This window comes from Mustela erminea, chromosome 1, assembly GCF_009829155.1.
Source record: "Mustela erminea isolate mMusErm1 chromosome 1, mMusErm1.Pri, whole genome shotgun sequence".
Classification (NCBI taxonomy): domain Eukaryota; kingdom Metazoa; phylum Chordata; class Mammalia; order Carnivora; family Mustelidae; genus Mustela; species Mustela erminea.
In genome coordinates, this window is record NC_045614.1 from 43,729,633 (window position 1) to 43,746,944 (window position 17,312).

The following is a 17,312-nucleotide window of genomic DNA, read 5'->3' on the forward strand; positions in this document are numbered from 1 at the left end:
GCTACTGATAGGCAGTATATCCAGTGCTAAGAAGTCTGATTATGAGCTAACTTGTGGCTTGAAAGTGAACTCTCTGTTATTATCACTTGCACTCTTGTCAGCAAAAGCACTTGGCACTTGTGAATTGTTAGTGTTTGTGAAGAGTTTATAAAATAGGTTCTTCCATGCTAGTGCCAAGAGAAACAAATAAAATAAATAATAAAATAAGTAATAGCCTATGTATGATAGCAATGTTTGCTAAATTTATATCAGTCTCTCTGCTTAGCTTTGGAATCAGCATGGAAAATTATGAATATCTGCATTTTCAAAGATCAAGAGCCGAATAGGATTTTGTTTTCTTTTCTTTGTCTAGAAAAACAAAACAGCATATACTTTTAATTCAGCCATTCAGAGCTGCATCCACTCAGCTGTGTTTGACCTGAGTCTCCGAGTATATGTCACACTTGATGGTGGGCTACCTGTTATTTCTCCAAAGCAGCAGAAGGAACAGCCAAGGTTATGGCATCTGTAGAAGCCAGAAGCATTTAGACCCTTTGAGGTCTGATAGGATAATAAAGAAAAAAGTCGTTTTGCCCTAAGTCTGGTTCCGTCTTATCTGGAGAACACTTCCTTTCAGGATTCCCTATTAAGCTCCTTGCATGCAAGCCTGGCAGCTACCACTTAGGCATATTTGCATGCAGAATTTGCACATGTTTTTCAAATTGAAAACGTGATCACAAACTTAAGTCACATTTATGGCTTCCCTAGCCCTTAAGATGAGCTCCTTATTCTTTAAGGTAGCTAAAAGTGACTTCTTGATGTAGCTGCAGATATCTGTCTTCTAGCCTCTTGTTGGCTTCCTTGACAAGGATTACTCAAGCTCTCCAAATGTTTGGTGGTTTATCTCAATTCCAGGCATTTGCATTTACTCACCTCATCCTCTTTCTAAAGAAGTTGTTAAGACTGTGGTTTCTGTTGTCAGATTGACTAATTTCAGGTTCAAACCTCTGTAAACTGGGGGAGGATTAGCATTTTCCTTATAGAGTTTGTGGTAAGATTTAGATAATTAATGCCATGTTAGTACATGTGACAGCTAGTAAATTGTTGAAAATGTCATTATCATTGTTAATTATCTTTCAAATCCCAGTTGGTATGAAATTTGCACTTAAAAGCATTCCTGACTTTATAGGATTCAATTAGATGGAAATTAATAATAATTATTAGAACCCCCCAAATATTAATAGTTTTAGATCCATCAATTCTAATTCTAGAAAATTATGTTAAGAAAATAATTATAAATACAGTATAGGAAAAGCATTTGTTATTGAATTTATTTATGATAAAAAACAAAATATAGACAAATGTAAACTTTTTATTTAGATATATGATGGATTATTAAGAAACTTTCAAAATGTGTAGTTCCATTGAAATGAAAAGTTCACAAGTGCTCATTATTAGTAGGGAAATTTTGTTACATTTTTTACATGAGTAATGGTAGAGATTAACAGTTGACACCATAGTACAGAAAAAATTCAGGAATTATAGATACCAGTATCCAAAATTGGGTATTTTTTTTTCTCTTTACCTTTCTGAGACTTAAAAATATTCTATAATAAGCATCTATTATTTTATCTGGCATAAAATAATAACCTTAAACTTTAAAAAATGCTGGTTCCTACCTCCCCATAGCAGTCCATGCCAGTAAGATGTGTCACGTATTTCTCTTGTCTAACTTTTCCCCTATGGTAAAGTACAGGGAAACAGGGTGATAAAGAATGCAGAGAAAGAACATGAATTGGAAGGAGGAGAAGGAAAAGCCTGATTTTTTCTCATTTTTGTGAATTGTTTACGAAGTCAGTACAGCATCACTGGAGAGACTGTTTATGTTCAAATATTCAAGTGAGGAAAAACAGGAACCGAAATTTAGAACTGTCTGAACCTTGAAAGAATCAACAGAAAATGTCAAGAGCTTCTCTCACACAGGAAACCAATGAGTTTCTTCACTCATAAAAGAAAAAAAAAATCTTTTGTTGCTTATGAGTCTGGAAAAAAAAAAATTCGAGCTCATGTTTGTCATCTTTGTAAACTATCCTTGTCATTTAATCTTTATATTGGGAGGAAGACAATATAGCATAATGAATCAGGGGACGCTATTTCATTTTCTTATTTCATATTCGAGTTTAGTCTAGTGTAATTATGGTGTTTATGAAGTTTAAACTGATGTAGCAAGAGAGAAATAGAACAACTGCTCCTCTACTCTAAGGAGCATTTCTTCATAAGAAAGATCACATTGGCAAGTAGAGGGAATGGATGAAAGACTTTTATCAACCAATAATTTAAATTTATAAGAAATTTTCATGGTGGTAAATTGGAAAACATATAAATCTATGTCTAAATAAGTTTTATACTAAAATGAGGAAACCTTAGCACAAATATTTCACAGAGGGAGATAGAGGCAAAACAAAAACAAAAACACCTCACCCCAATCTGTGAGAAAAGAGTTGAGAAACAACCAGGAAATTATAAATGTGCAGATCTGCCCTTGGCTGTAGGCAAGATCTCTGAGACAGTAATAAGGAATGAGGTTACCAAACATCCAGAGAGATATGAGCTGATAAAACTTAATCAGGCTAGTTTCACAAAGGGCAAATCTTTTCTGACAAATTTGTTGGCATTTTTGCATGGCACAGAGGGCAGGAGAAGTACGTGTCTGGAATGAGAGATGCAATTCAACTTGAGAAAGTAGGAAGGCATAGAAGACATACATGAGAATGAGGTACAATCTCAGCTTTCCAAAGGAGGCCCCTTGGGTGACATTTCACCCCAAACCTACAGATTTCATTAAGATATGCATGTTGGCAATAATCATGAAACAGGACTGATGGGTCAGCATGCTTATTTGTCATACTCTGTTACTAAAATTATATTAGTCATCACCAAGTAATGTACATTTGGGGTTTGTGTCTATCTTGGCTATTCACAGATTTTTAAGAGTGCTTTTCTCATTTATTTCTCTTTTTCCAAATGTTCTCCTTTTAGTTTGTTATTGGTATACACATGGAATCAATGCCATTTCAGGCAGACACAATCTTAGCTCAGAGAGCATCCAGTGGGGTCAATGATAACACTTGGTTTTGTGGGACTTTCTAACATCTTCACTGTGGGGCATTATAGAAAAGTGCTTTTAGGTGCTTTGTGTACTTGACAGTGTGCTGTTACTTTTCAGAGGTTATAAATGTTGAAATGCTCTAAATTATGGAAGTCATAGTGTCAAAAACCCAGAAGTTCAAAGGAGAGAGTCTGAGCTTGCCTCTCAGTTGGTCCCTTAGCAGCAGCCTACAAATCAGCTTCTCTCATTAGTCCTGAAATTACAAATAATCAAAACTGAAAAGCACATATACAAACAGGTCCTCTAGACTCCACTCACTTATCTCTTTCTTTCTCTTTGCCACTGACCTCTGTGTTGTTTCTATTCCATGCCATAGTTTTCTTTCAGCCTCCAGTTTACCTTAAATTTGGCCTTGTGTACCAATCCATCTTGACTTTGATAATGAAATTTCTCCTACTAAAGAAACGAAAGATTGGGGCGCCTGGGTGGCTCAGTGGGTTAAGTCTCTACCTTCGGCTCAGGTCATGGTCTCAGGTTCCTGGGATTGAGCCCCGCGTTGTGTTCTCTGCTGCATGGGGAGCCTGCTTCCCCCCTCTCTCTGCCTGCCTCTCTGCCTACTTGTGATCTCTCTCTCTCTCTCTCTCTGTCAAATAAATAAATGAAATCTTTAAAAGAAAAAAAAAAAATGAAAGATTTTCTGATTACCAAGTAAGGTTGTGTTGTTCTTCACTATTCTTTAACACTAACAATCTTAACTATGTCTTCCATTAAAAACTCTCCTTTCTTGGCCTCCCATATGATGGATGGTATCAGCAGGATAATGGCCCCAAGGTTGTCCATGTCCTAATCCCTGGAACATGTGACTATGATAGGTTATATGGCAAAGGGGAATTAAAGTTGCAGATGGAATAAAGGTTGCTAATCAACTGATTTAAGAGGAAGTTTATCCTGGATTATCTGGTTGAGCCCAGTGTAATCACAAGGGTCCTTAAAAGTGGAAGAAGGAGGCAGAGGAGAATCAGAGGGAAATGTGACTATGGAGGAATAGAGTAATCTGCTATGAAAGGACCCAATGTACTATCATTGGTTTTGAAGATGGAGAAAGGAGTCCACAAGCTAAGGAATGCAGGCAGCTTCCAGAAGTTGGAAAAGGCAAGGAAACACCTTCTATGCTGGAGACTCTCAAGAAGGGGTTGCAACTCTATCCACACCTTGGTTTTAGCTCAGTGAGACCCATTTAGGAATTCTAATCTATAGGACTGTAAGATAATAAATTTGTGTAGTTTTATGCTACCAAGTTTGAGATAATTTGTTAGGGTAGCAATAGATAATTAATAAAATGATTTGGGTAAAATAATCCCAATTTCTCAAATAGACCTTCTTGGAATTTTTTGGCTCTTTTCTCTCTTTTGTCAGCTCTAAAGATGTTGATAATCACTAGTTCTCCATCTTCAGTTTTTCTTTTACTCAAGTCCATGTTGGTACTTACTTTACAGAGCAATGCCCTTCAACTCTGCCTTTCTTCCCAGCCAATTCCTACTTACAGCTCGCTACTGGTTCTACATATATGAGTCTTACCGGCAGTTCATATTTAGTGAGTTTTAATGGTATTTTTAAAATAGCAAAATAATTAATCTCAAATGAATATAAATGAACCCATATGAAAGATTTTGTTTAACAAACTAATTAATGTGGGAACCAGTGAAATGTTGCAACTAGTTCAAAGTAGAATTCAAAAACCATGTGTGCATAGGCAGTAAGAAATGGTAAAATGGATTTATAAATGGATGCAAAGTGGTTTTATTTATTTATTTATTTTTATTTTTTTATAAACATGTATTTTTATCCCCAGGGGTACAGGTCTGTGAATTGCCAGGTTTACACACTTCACAGCACTCACCAAAGCACATACCCTCCCCAATGTCCATAACCCCCCCCCCACCAACCCCCCTTCCCCCAGCAATCCTCAGTTTGTTTTGTAAGATTAAGAGTCACTTATGGTTTGTCTCCCTCCCAATCCCATCTTGTTTCATTGATTCTTCTCCTACCCACTTAAGCCCCCATGTTGCATCACCACTTCCTCATATCAGGGAGATCATATGATAGTTGTCTTTCTCTGCTTGACTTATTTCGCTAAGCATGATACGCTCTAGTTCCATCTATGTTGTCACAAATGGCAAGATTTCATTTCTTTTGATGGCTGCATAGTATTCCATTGTGTATATATACCACATCTTCTTGATCCATTCATCTGTTGATGGACATCTAGGTTCTTTCCATAGTTTGGCTATTGTGGACATTGCTGCTATAAACATTCGGGTGCACGTGCCCCTTTGGATCACTACGTTTGTATATTTAGGGTAAATACCCAGTAGTGCAATTGCTGGGTCATAGGGCAGTTCTATTTTCAACATTTTGAGGAACCTCCATGCTGTTTTCCAGAGTGGCTGCACCAGCTTGCATTCCCACCAACAATGTAGGAGGGTTCCCCTTTCTCTGCATCCTCGCCAGCATCTGTCATTTCCTGACTTGTTTATTTTAGCCATTCTGACTGGTGTGAGGTGATATCTCAAAGTGGTTTTATTATGGCTTAATTTCATGGTATGCCAATGATATCTCATGAATGATACAAAAAATAAAACAGAAGCCTGGTTTATCCACAAGAGAAAAAGAGAAAAAAATGATATCATGGTACTGGGAACAATTTGCATTTCAGTGTTTAAGAATCATTTGCATTCTTAACAGTTTTCTCTTCCTTACTTGTAAAATGGATGAAAGCCATTGAAAGGCAGAGTTAACCCCCCAAAATGCACTGGACAGAATACCCATTAATAATCTTGTGTTGGCTTTGAAATCTTTCACAAACAATTGGCCTTTAATAATGGCCTATCACATCTCTCTGCTCTGTCACTTTTCCATTCTCCTGATGATCATTTTACACATTGTCATCTCCTCTCAAACTTCCCACACTTCCTCTCCCATCATCTATCTCAGCTAATAATATTTCTCCCTCCTTCCTAAGAAAATAAGGAAAATATCAGAAGATAATTTTTTATTAAAGATTTTATTTATCTATTTGACAGAGAGAGAGATCACAAGTAGGCAGAGAGGGAGGCAGAGAGAGGGGGAAAGCAGGCTCCCTGCCAAGCAGAGAGCCCAATGTGGGGCTAGATCCCAGGACCCTGAGATCATGACCTGAGCTGAAAGCAGAGGCTTTAACCCACTAAACCCAGGCACCCCCAGAAGATAATTTTTTAAAAGGTTTTATTTATTTGACACAGAGATACAGAGTACAAGTAGGCAGAACAGAATGCAGAGGGAGAGGAAGAAGCAGGCTCTCCGCTGAGCAGGGAGCCAGATGTGGGGCTCGATCCCAGGAAACTGACATCATGACCTGAGCAGAAAGCAGCTGCTTAACTGAATGAGCCACCCAGCAACCCCATCAGAAGATAATTTTAACATGCTTTCAACCTCACATGTATCAGTATATTTTCTACCTGTCTTTATACACTATGCCTTCCTTCCTTTTACCATGGAAGAAAACTTTCTTTCTAAAGCCACTCGCTAGAAAGAGACTGGATCCCTCCTCTGGTACTTCTTCAACAGCATCACTCCAGATACTATGTTCCTCTGTTGTGCATCATCTTTTTTTTTTTCTTTTTTTTTAAATACAGTATTTACCTTTTTTTTTTTTTTTTTAAGATTTTATTTATTTGTTTGAGAGAGACAGAGATAGCAACAGAGATAGTGAGAGAGAGCATAAGCAGGGAGGAGAGGGAGGAGGGGAGCCCAACGCAGAACTTGATCCCAGTACCCTGTGATCATGACCTGGGCTGAAGGCAGACACTTAACCATCTATGCCACCCAGGCATCCTATTGCGGATCATCTTGTTCACACTGTACTGCATCATGTCCAGAAGCATGCAAACGTGTTGTCATATTTTATCTCAACAAAATGTGCCCTTGACTCTGCATTCTTCTATACTAATTCTCTGCACTCTCTCATGGAAAAACTCCTTATAATTTTTTTTTCATGCTTATTGTCTCAATTTCCTCTCTTCACATTGCTCCTTGACTATACTCCATTCAGGATCCATACTCTACTCAATTCTTGCTAAGTGCTCAGTGATCCCTACATTGCTACAATGTAACGGTATGTTTTCCCTTTGTCTTATTTGGCCCATTCTCCCTACTTGCCAAAGCTAACCACTCCCTGTTCAGATGTACCAAATAAATGATATATTCCTTTGCCATATTTTATAAAATAACACCCCAACTCACCCAGAATTCCTAGCTCACTTAATCTTTATTTTTCTCCATTGCACTTAATACCATCTCATGGACCACATGTTTACTTCTTGACTTAGTTTATGCCTCCCCCAATTATAATACAGAGCAGCTTATCAGTTTATTAGAATTAGAGCAGCTTATCAGCAGGTTTTTTCGTTGCTATATTTTTCAGACCCAAAGATAGTTTTTGCACATGGTAATCCTACAAATAAATGCCTGTTCGATAAATAAATAAATAATGGATTGAACTTGTAGCTGCTTTCTCATCTCCTTTCATCCATCCTCAGTGCCCACATCTTTCTCCTTCTCTTTCTCCTTCTTCCTTTAATAGTTAAAGAAGCCTACAGATGTGCATTCTTGCCTTCATCCATCACAGCTAGCTCAGAGGAATCTTTAATGTTCACTTTCCCTCATCTCTAACTTCAAAGCAGTTACATCATTCTGTTGGTATTGCCTCGAAACACTTCAAAAGAGCTCTGACATTGTTCTCAGTCTCTTCATTCCTACTGACAATGCCACAATTATCTCAGTGTTTTCAAGAGTTTGATAAATAATTTCCCTGACTCGTGGTTCTCTTCCCCATCCTTCCTCCAGTTAATCATTGATCTAAGCATGTCACATACCTGCTTAAAACTGAAAACACTTCCATGTTTTCTAACTGTTAACACATCAAGTTCAAACCTCTGTAATGTCATTTAAGGGCCTTCAAAATATTCTAAATATACCATTCCATTTCTGTATTTCATTATTTTCCTATCTTCCAAACTAGTTGTATTTTTTTGAGTGACAGGTACTTTCATATCTTTATTTAAGCTAGTCTTAGAATTTCCTTTCTACACCCTTCCCTTTCAAAGGCATTCTCATTCTAATTGTTTCACACATAGCTCAAATAATTCCTTTTTTGTCAGTCTTTCTTAACCTCTAGGCAGAATTAATCACTTCCTCTTTGCACTTCCTTAAAAGTATAATTATGCTTTTGGTTTAACACTTATCCTGTAATATTTCCAGTCAGTTATTTGTTTTCATGTCTGCTTCCCTTTTTGGACTATGTATCACAGTGACTTGGCGTGTGTGTTCTGGAGTCAGATCGCCTAGATTCAGAATTGGATACTACCACTCTCTAACTGTTCAGTATTGAGCAAATTACCTAATTCTGTAAACCTCGATTTCTTTACACTTAAATTGGTGATATTAGAATTTACATGTCAGAGTTTTTGTAAGGATAAAGTAAGATAATTCATGTACAAGTTCAACTTTATCCCTGGCACTTACTACATTCCCCATTTGCCCTTATTTGATTATAAGCTCCTTGAGTGTAATTTATTTATTTATTTTTATATTATCAGCACCTGAAGAAGGTTCAGGAAATGATTAGAGCTAATAAAATTTCATTGAATTTATTTATATTACATTTTATTACTGTCTACTGGCAATATATAAATAAGCAATGATGTAGAATTGTGTTTTGGTTTGGTTTTAAGCTGCAGAGATCAACAAAATATAAAATGTATGGTAATGCACACTTCTTACTATGATTTACTTTATGATCTGTGTACCACTTCTGATGTGTCATATACTTCCCAGGCAGGTTTAATGCTCAGCCTTCTAATCACTAGGTCAAAGCAAATGTCTGATAGGACCAAATACTGTAGGTGTGCATGTACACACATTGTATACCGAGTGTATACCATTAGTTTTTTCTGCTTAGAGTGTCTGATAGAAAAATAACCAGAGTGATTCTGTTATGTTCAAAGTAGTTTCTCAGTTAAAAATTGCCTTCCCAAATGTCTGTTGCAGGAAAGAATATCAAGTATGGCCATTGTCAGGTAGATATTAAACTCCTCCTCCTCATTTTTGATGTTTGCTTGAATAGGGGCTCACTGATTATCCAGGTTGTAAAATGAATGCCAGTTTCAAAGTATGATTTGATTCTAATTAAGGTTTGAATTTAAAACTATTTTGAAACTCTGCCTTTTTTTTTCCAACTTACTGAGATATAATTGATATATAACATTGTGTAAGTTTAGGGTTTATGATGTAATGATTTGATATATGTATATATTATAAAATGATTACTACATAAATTTAGTAAGCACGTTCGTCACCTCACATAGTAACAAATTTTTTCTCTTTGTGTTGAGAATTTTTAAGATCTATTCTCTTAACAATTTTCAAATATGCAATATATTCTTGTTTTGTTTTATTTTAAGGTTTTATTTATTTGTTTGAGAGAGAGACACACACAGAGAAAGCAACAGAGATAGCAAGAGAGAGCACTAGTGAGGAGGAGAGGAAGAAGCAGTTCTCCCCACTGAGCACAGAACCCAAAGCTGAGCAAGGAACCCAGGACCTGGGATCATGACCGAAGCCAAAGGCAGACACCCAACTGACTGAGCCACTCAGGCACCCCTACAATATACTCTTACTAACTTTAGCCATCATGCTATATATTTTATCCCCAAAACTTATTTATCATTCCTATTATAAAATAGGAAATTGTTCCCTTTGACAGCCTTCATCTAGTTCCGTGCTCTCTCAACTCCTCCCCACCTCCACCCTTTTCTCCTACCTTTTCTGTTTCTATGAATTCAGTCCTTTAAGAATCCACATATAAGTGAGATCATACAGCATTTGTCTTTCTCTGTCTGGCTTATTTCACCTAGCGTAATGATCTTAAGGTTTACCCATATTGTCACAAACTATACTATATCCTTCTTTATGGCTGAATAATATTCCATATATGTATATACCACATTTTTTTAATCTGTTGGCTCACTGATGGACACTTAGGTTGTTTCCATGTCTTGGATAGTATAAATAATGCTGCAATGAACATGGGAACCTACTTTTGAACTAATTTAAAATATATTAGTAGAATGATTACCATCAAACCATTGTTAGAGCAAAATTCTCTTTTCATTAGAATTTAAAGGCCAATGTTTCCAAAACTCAGTTTCTCCAACCCAGCCCTCACTATACAGCCACTGCAGTATATCTGTTTACTGGACAGCTAAACCTGTAAGCCACAAAGACTCTTGAAAATGAACATCTGCAAGTGGGAATAATATGTATTTCTTAGCTATAAAACCACCTTTCTTTTTTCCTTCATTTTGAAAAACACCAAATTTCTGAGCAATCCTTAATGTTTTTTCCTTCTGAACCTAAATTTCTAGGAAGACATAATTGACTGTAGTCTAAGTTAGGTTAAACAGACTTAATTTGGAAACTAACAAGAAGGCTTGGAAAGAAAACAAAGCCAGAGAGTACAGAGCCTCTTTAGTCCTGAAAGTATGCAGAACTCAAGTGGTTATACTATAGTATGTGCAACCCTGGACTTTGAGTCAAACCTGGATTTGAGTGCTAGCTCTGGAATTTCACTAGCAGTGTGATCTTGAGCAAATCATTGAACTTCTACAAGCTTTAGTCAGGACCAACTATGTAATTTGCAGGGCATGGTGCATTCTGAAAATATAGGGTTCTGGAGAGGCAGACTTGGTGGTGGTAGGAGGCACCAAGTGTTAGCCAAGACACCAAGCACTCAGTGCTCACCAGACTCATCAGGCTTCACTTACAAAACTCAAACTTATGACTAACAGTATTAAGACTGTTAAGGCTGTGCTTCAGAACATTAAACCAGAAATTCAGGGCCCTTCTAAGCTGAGCCCTGTGCAGTCACATTGGTTACATGCCCTGGTTTTCGTTTCCTCTTTGGTAAAACCAGATAACATATCATCAAACTTTACTTATTTTTTGTGTTGTTCTATTTTTAGTGAATTGAAAAAATTTTTTAAAGATTTTATTTATTTGTTTATTTGAGAGAAGGGGGGACACCTGTGTACTAGTAGGAAAGAGAGGCAGAAGGAGAGGAAGAGAATCTCATGCAGCCCCTTCATGGGGCTCAATCTCACAACCTTGAGATCATGACTAGAGCCAAAATCAAGAGTCAGCACTTAACTGATTGAATCCACTAGGTGCCCCCAAAATGATTTTAGAAATCAAACTTCTGTAGTAGAAGACATCTAGGGAGTGCCAGGAGCCTGGGTAGTGAGCTATATTGGGAGGGATAAGATTGCGACACAAAAATCCCAGGAACTTTCTAACTGGGTGTGACCTTGCCCCTCCATGAAATCTGAAATTTACCCAAGTCCAAACAATGAGTTTTAAGTAAAACCATGGATAATACAATTTTGAATTCTGTGTTCTTTTAGATACGAGGCTTCTCATGTGCTTGAACTTGCCCCTAATAACGTCTGAAAACAAATGGTTGACTACGCATGTTGTTTAAGCTTTCATAGTCCTAGAGAGAGGAGAAGCAGCACAACAGTGATTTCATTCTATTGTTTATTGTTTTGAATCTGTATTTCTAAAATCTCTTTGCAAAAACAGAAATTAGTAGAGTTGATGGTTAATAGAACCCAAAGGCTGGACTCACCGAAAACTGGAACGAAAGATTAAAAATCTCAGAGAATAAAGCCACTCTTTATTCAGTTATTCTTTCTCTCCGTCATTCTACTGCTTGTCTTTCTGTCTGTCTCAGTTTGTCTATATAGACTAGTTTTCTGTAACTCTTCATGAGTTTTATAGAAAATGGATTGCTCTAATATTCCTAAATGCTTCATCTCTATTCAAGTAACAGTCCATGACTACCATGTCTTAGTATTTGCTTGTTACCAGAGAGAGAAACACAGCAGCCAAGCAGGTAATATTCATCAATGGCCACAAAGGTAAAGTAAATCAAACAGGACTTTTTGCTATAAAAAAAAATTGACTTTTTGCTATGAAAGCTGACATGACTTATAACATGGGTTAAGAGCTGAATTTCCATGAACAGTTTCATGTAACTGTTCACAAATGTGAGATACAGTCAAATGTTCTTAATATTCAGGGGGATAACAATGAGCTTTCAACACTGGTAGGTTTAATCTAGTCTTAGATCACAGAATATACATGTTTTAATTCCACCAGAGATGAAAAAGGAAGAAAACTGGGATGGAAGCCTATGGTAATTTTCAACAACTGTATGGTTTTCTTTTAATTAACATTAAAATATAAAAATTAAAATTGAACATTAAATTTAAATTAAGTTTAAAATTAAATTTTAAAATTTAAATTTAAATAAATTAAAATTAAATTTAAAATAAAAGTTAAAAAATCAAAGTATTTATTTTTCAGTGTACCTTTATTGCAGAGTTCTTTACTTGACAGTAAAGCAATTTTAGTAGCTTTATAATCACAGGTGATTTTATAATAGTAGGTATTATCAATACAATTATTTAATTATTGTCAACACTCTTCCTAACCTCTAGTACCTTCTTAAAGTAAAAGTATTTGAAAAAGCATTTTGATTTTTTGGTTTTGATATCATATTGTCACAGTTTTGATTGTTCTTATATAGAAAACCAATGTTGTCATTGCTTTCTGACAGTATAAACAAAGCAACAAAAGTATGCTATTGTTTAACCATTCCATTACAGTCTTGGGAAAAAAAAAAAAACCCTGAAAGAGACAATTAGTTGACAAGTTAGACTTTTCACTGGTATGAACTCAAGCTCCTAAAATATTGATCATTGCAAATATAAATGAATAAATAAGATACCAAGTGATGATAATTCACTACTGCAAGTTTTGTGTCTTCCAAAATAAATCACAGTTTGTTACAAAATGCCTTGTTTTATTAGTTGTAAATTCTTACTCTACCAAATGAGAATGAAAATGTGTCTTACAAAAGGTACCACAGGGATTTAGTTTGTTAATTGGTATGTATAAAGGTCCTTTGAAAACCACAAATCACTATCCCAAAATAAGGTATTATTAAATCAAGTTATACCCCAAATTTTGTTTATATGAAGTTTGAACAGTGCTTACTTTGGAATGAAAGTAAAGGAAGATAAGTAAATGAAAAATTTCTTGTCTGCCTCTTTTGTGCATGGCACTCTGCTAGGTGGTTAATATGCATTATTTTAGGCAGGTTTCTTTTTGCGGGGGAGGAAGGTGTTTGGAAATTTCTACAAAAAGAACAGAAAAGCCATTTATATTCTACCATTAAAAATTAGATTACCACCTCAACTTATTTGTTTTCAGTTTCCTTCATTTAAAAAGAAAATCTGTTACAGTTGCTCTTTGGACAATATGGATGTTAGGGTTGCCGACCCCCTATGCACTTAAAAATTCATATGTAACTTTGATTCCCCAAAACTTAACTGGGCAACTGCGTACTGTTGCCCAGAAGACCTGCTGATAACAAAAAACAGTTGGTTAACATGTATTTTGTCTGTTATATGTGTTAAATTCTATATTCTTACATTAAAGTAAGCTAGGGACAATAAAATGTTATTAGGGTGCCTGGGTGGCTCACTTGGTTAAGTGTCTGCCTTGGGCTCAGGTCATTACCCTAGAGTCCTGGGATCAAGTCCTACATTGGGGTCCTTGCTCAGCAAGGAGTCTGCTTCTCCCTCAGCCCCTCATCCCACTTGTGCTCTCTCTTTCTCTCTCTCAAATAAATAAATTTCAAAAAATTTTTTAATTTAAAAAAGTTATTAGGAAAAATTACAAGAAACAGAAAATACATTTACAATATTGTACTATAAATAACCTGCATATAAGTAGACGACACAATTGAAACTCTTGTTCAGGAGTCAACTGTATTTTCTTTGGTGTATTCCATGTTCAGTTTAAATGTTCAAACTATGAAAAATTATGCAAGCAAAATGAAAACCTTTATCCTAAATAAAACTCTCCCCCAAAATAAAAATTATTAAAATTTGATAAAATTGTAGCAATCTTTTTGTGCATCTAAATACAGAGAATATAGATTAATATGTAGATAGATAAATGCATAGAACAATGCTTTTATAAAAATGCGATCAAACCATAGATACTACTTTTAACATGAGAATTAAATTTTATTTTATCAAAAGTAAAACTAAAGTAAAATGAAGAGAATAAAGTAAAAGTAAAAATAAAAATGTAGAGAATTTTGAACTTCTAATAAATTATTTCAGTCAACAAAGATATATATGTATATATATATTTGTATTTTTCTAAAAGATTTCTCTAAAATGCACTAAATAATACTAAATGGTTAGAGTGTTTATGCTTTTAAAAATTGTATACTCTTATATATGTATTTTTATCATTTAACTCTTTGCTATAAAAGGTGATATTAGCACTCACTTTTTTTTGAAGATTTATTTATTTTAGAAACAGAGTGAGAGAGAGAGGAAGGGGGAGGGGCAGACGGAGAGGGAGAGAGAAATTCTCTGGCATACTCCATGCTGAGTGAAGAGCCAGACTCAGAGTTTAATTCCAGGGCCCTGAGATCATGACCTGAGCTGAAATCAAAAGTTAGACGTTAACCAACTGAGCCATCCAGGCACCCTAGCGCTCACACATTTCTATCTGTCATGACCCTTCATTTTTCTAAATATATTATTATATTTACATTATCCAAGTTTATAGCTTTCATATTCTGTTCTATAACTAAAAGTAACATGAGTTTTAAGTACTAGTTTTATATTTATATATATTCAAAGTGCCTCCTATTCCTCCTTTCTTGAGATTTATATATTGGTTCATTTTTAATTGGATGGATTTCATTGTTAAGTCATTTCTTTAAGAGTAGTCATTTATGTTACAGTCCCCTGAGGGTTTCTTATTTTATGATAAAGAATGTTGAATGCCATTATACCTGGAAGATATATGGTGGATGGTAATAGAGGCATCACCCTTTTATTCAGAATATTGTAGACTTTCTTGCCCACTGTCTTCTGGTATAGAAGGCTACCATCTTAAAATCTAGATTAATTTAATATTTTCTCTCACTCTCTTAGTTGATCCTCTCTTTCAACCTGGTCTTGTTAAGCTTTTCATTAAAGATCATGTAACTAACATATGCCTTGGTATTAAGTGCTTTCTATTAAATGTCCCTAAAACATGGTATATTCTTTAAATATATGGGAAATTTTTGTTATAATATCTGCTGCTGATAAGCTTGTTTTATTCTCTATCTCAATGACATCAAAGATTTTATGTTTGTTCATCTTTATCTTTCTTGTTCATTGCCTATTTTTCAGTTGCTTTTTATCTGTGCTTTTTCAACTTCATTAATTACAGTTACCTCAAAATGTCCCTTTATGTCAGTAATTTGACTTCAGTGAGTGTCTGTTTTGTTTTTTACATATTCTAATTGATTTATTAGTTCTTTAGTGATGCTGTTTGGTTTGCAGTTTGTATCCTTATATTTGCAACCTCCTGTTTTATCTGATTCTATTGTTTGTATTTTCATTGCCATTGAGTTATGTTAGCTTTTTCTGAATTCATTTTCATACTCTACAGCATGAAATAATTTTGAGAAATTTCCTAGACTGGCATTCTGTCTATCTTTGGCATACTCTATTTTTCACTTTCATTACTGCAATATATTTGCATAGTTACTCTTCCCTTTTCATTTACTCATACTTGAGGAAATGTGTACAGACAATTCATGTATCACTTTAGAGAGGGATATTTCGTAACTTTTGTCTCATCATATTGGGGACTTTTTTTTTTTTTTTTCTCCCTCTTAGCTCCAGTTTGGAAGCTGGATACATCATGAGTACCCACATTTTGTAACTTGAGGGAATAATGGGACTGAGGGAAGTTCAATGTTTATTAGAAGACTTAGATACTTCTCTCTATTTTAAGGGTTTTATTTATTTATTTGTTTGTTTGCTTATGTATTTCTAAGTGGTGTGTAGCAACATTATTGGTGGAGGAGTCATGGTTATACTTCCCTGAGGAGATATATTGTTTATTAGAGCTGGACTCTAGAAGTTTTACCAAGTGAGTGTTTAGGCGTGAAACTATTAGTCTGTACAATATAGTCAGCTTTACTATTTACACTTTCCTGTTTCACTCTCTGCTCACCATAAGCTCTGTCATTCCTCTTCTGGGTGAAGAGGAAAAAGATTAAAATACATTACATATGATTATAAAGATTAAAATACATATATAAAATACATTATATAAATGTGCTTAACTCCAGAACTAGAGGTCATTATGAGAGTTCTCAGCATTTTGTCATTTCACCAGTAAATCTCACTGGAGGTGAGGATGAGATGAAGGAGTCAAAAATTCACTCTGTGAGCAGGGCAAACTCTTCTTACTACACCACTGTTGTGTTGTTTGCTTCTTTGTTTCGATTAAAGTGAATGGCTTTGGGATTTGTGCCTTTTCTTCTTCAGACATTGTTCATTTTTGTTGTTTACTTGTTGTTTATTTACATTTATAATTTCTTGCCTGTTTCATTAGCTGTTGAAGTAAAAAGAGTCTGTATTGCATCTTCAGTCCATTCTTTCTCAACTAGCTTTTACAATAATACAAACACAAAAGACTGAATATTGCTATTTTACAGCTGAGAGTTAAGTAAATTGTCCACCATTACGTAGTGATAACTGACTAGGCTAAAATTAAAACCTGTCTTCGCTTCCAGGTTATTTATGGACTAAACTGAAATTATAATTGAAAATAAAGCTAACAAAATGCTTTATTTTGCCTGGCTGCAAATATTTCTTCTTCAAGGTGATAGTTTTTTAAAAGAAGAGCCAATTTTCACTGGTTTTATTATTTTTTTTTAAAGTCTTTATAGACCCTTTTATTACCTCTACCCTCAACATACAGCTCCTACCAGGTCTACTACCTGTCTTTGGTAGCTGACTGCACAGACAAGCCCAGAGTGAGTGAAACTTTACCAAATTCCAGCCATGTAATCTTCAGTGATGTCAAAGCAGAAAAATCAAGGAAAGAGTATGGAATTGTCCCACACTGAAGAAGACTAAAAAGATACAGTTAAATGAAAACTGTGATTCTTGGCTGGATCCTTTTTGCTATAAAAGATTTCATTAGGAAAATGTTGAAATGGGGCTCAATTTTTTTTTTTAATTTGATGGTTTTACTG

At 35.2% G+C, this 17,312-nt stretch overlaps 1 protein-coding gene across 1 annotated transcript in view; it reads left to right on the top strand.

The window, feature by feature from the left end:
* LOC116579765 (contactin-6-like) overlaps window positions 1-17,312 on the top strand; it is a 298,551-nt gene that overhangs the window by 112,619 nt on the left and 168,620 nt on the right.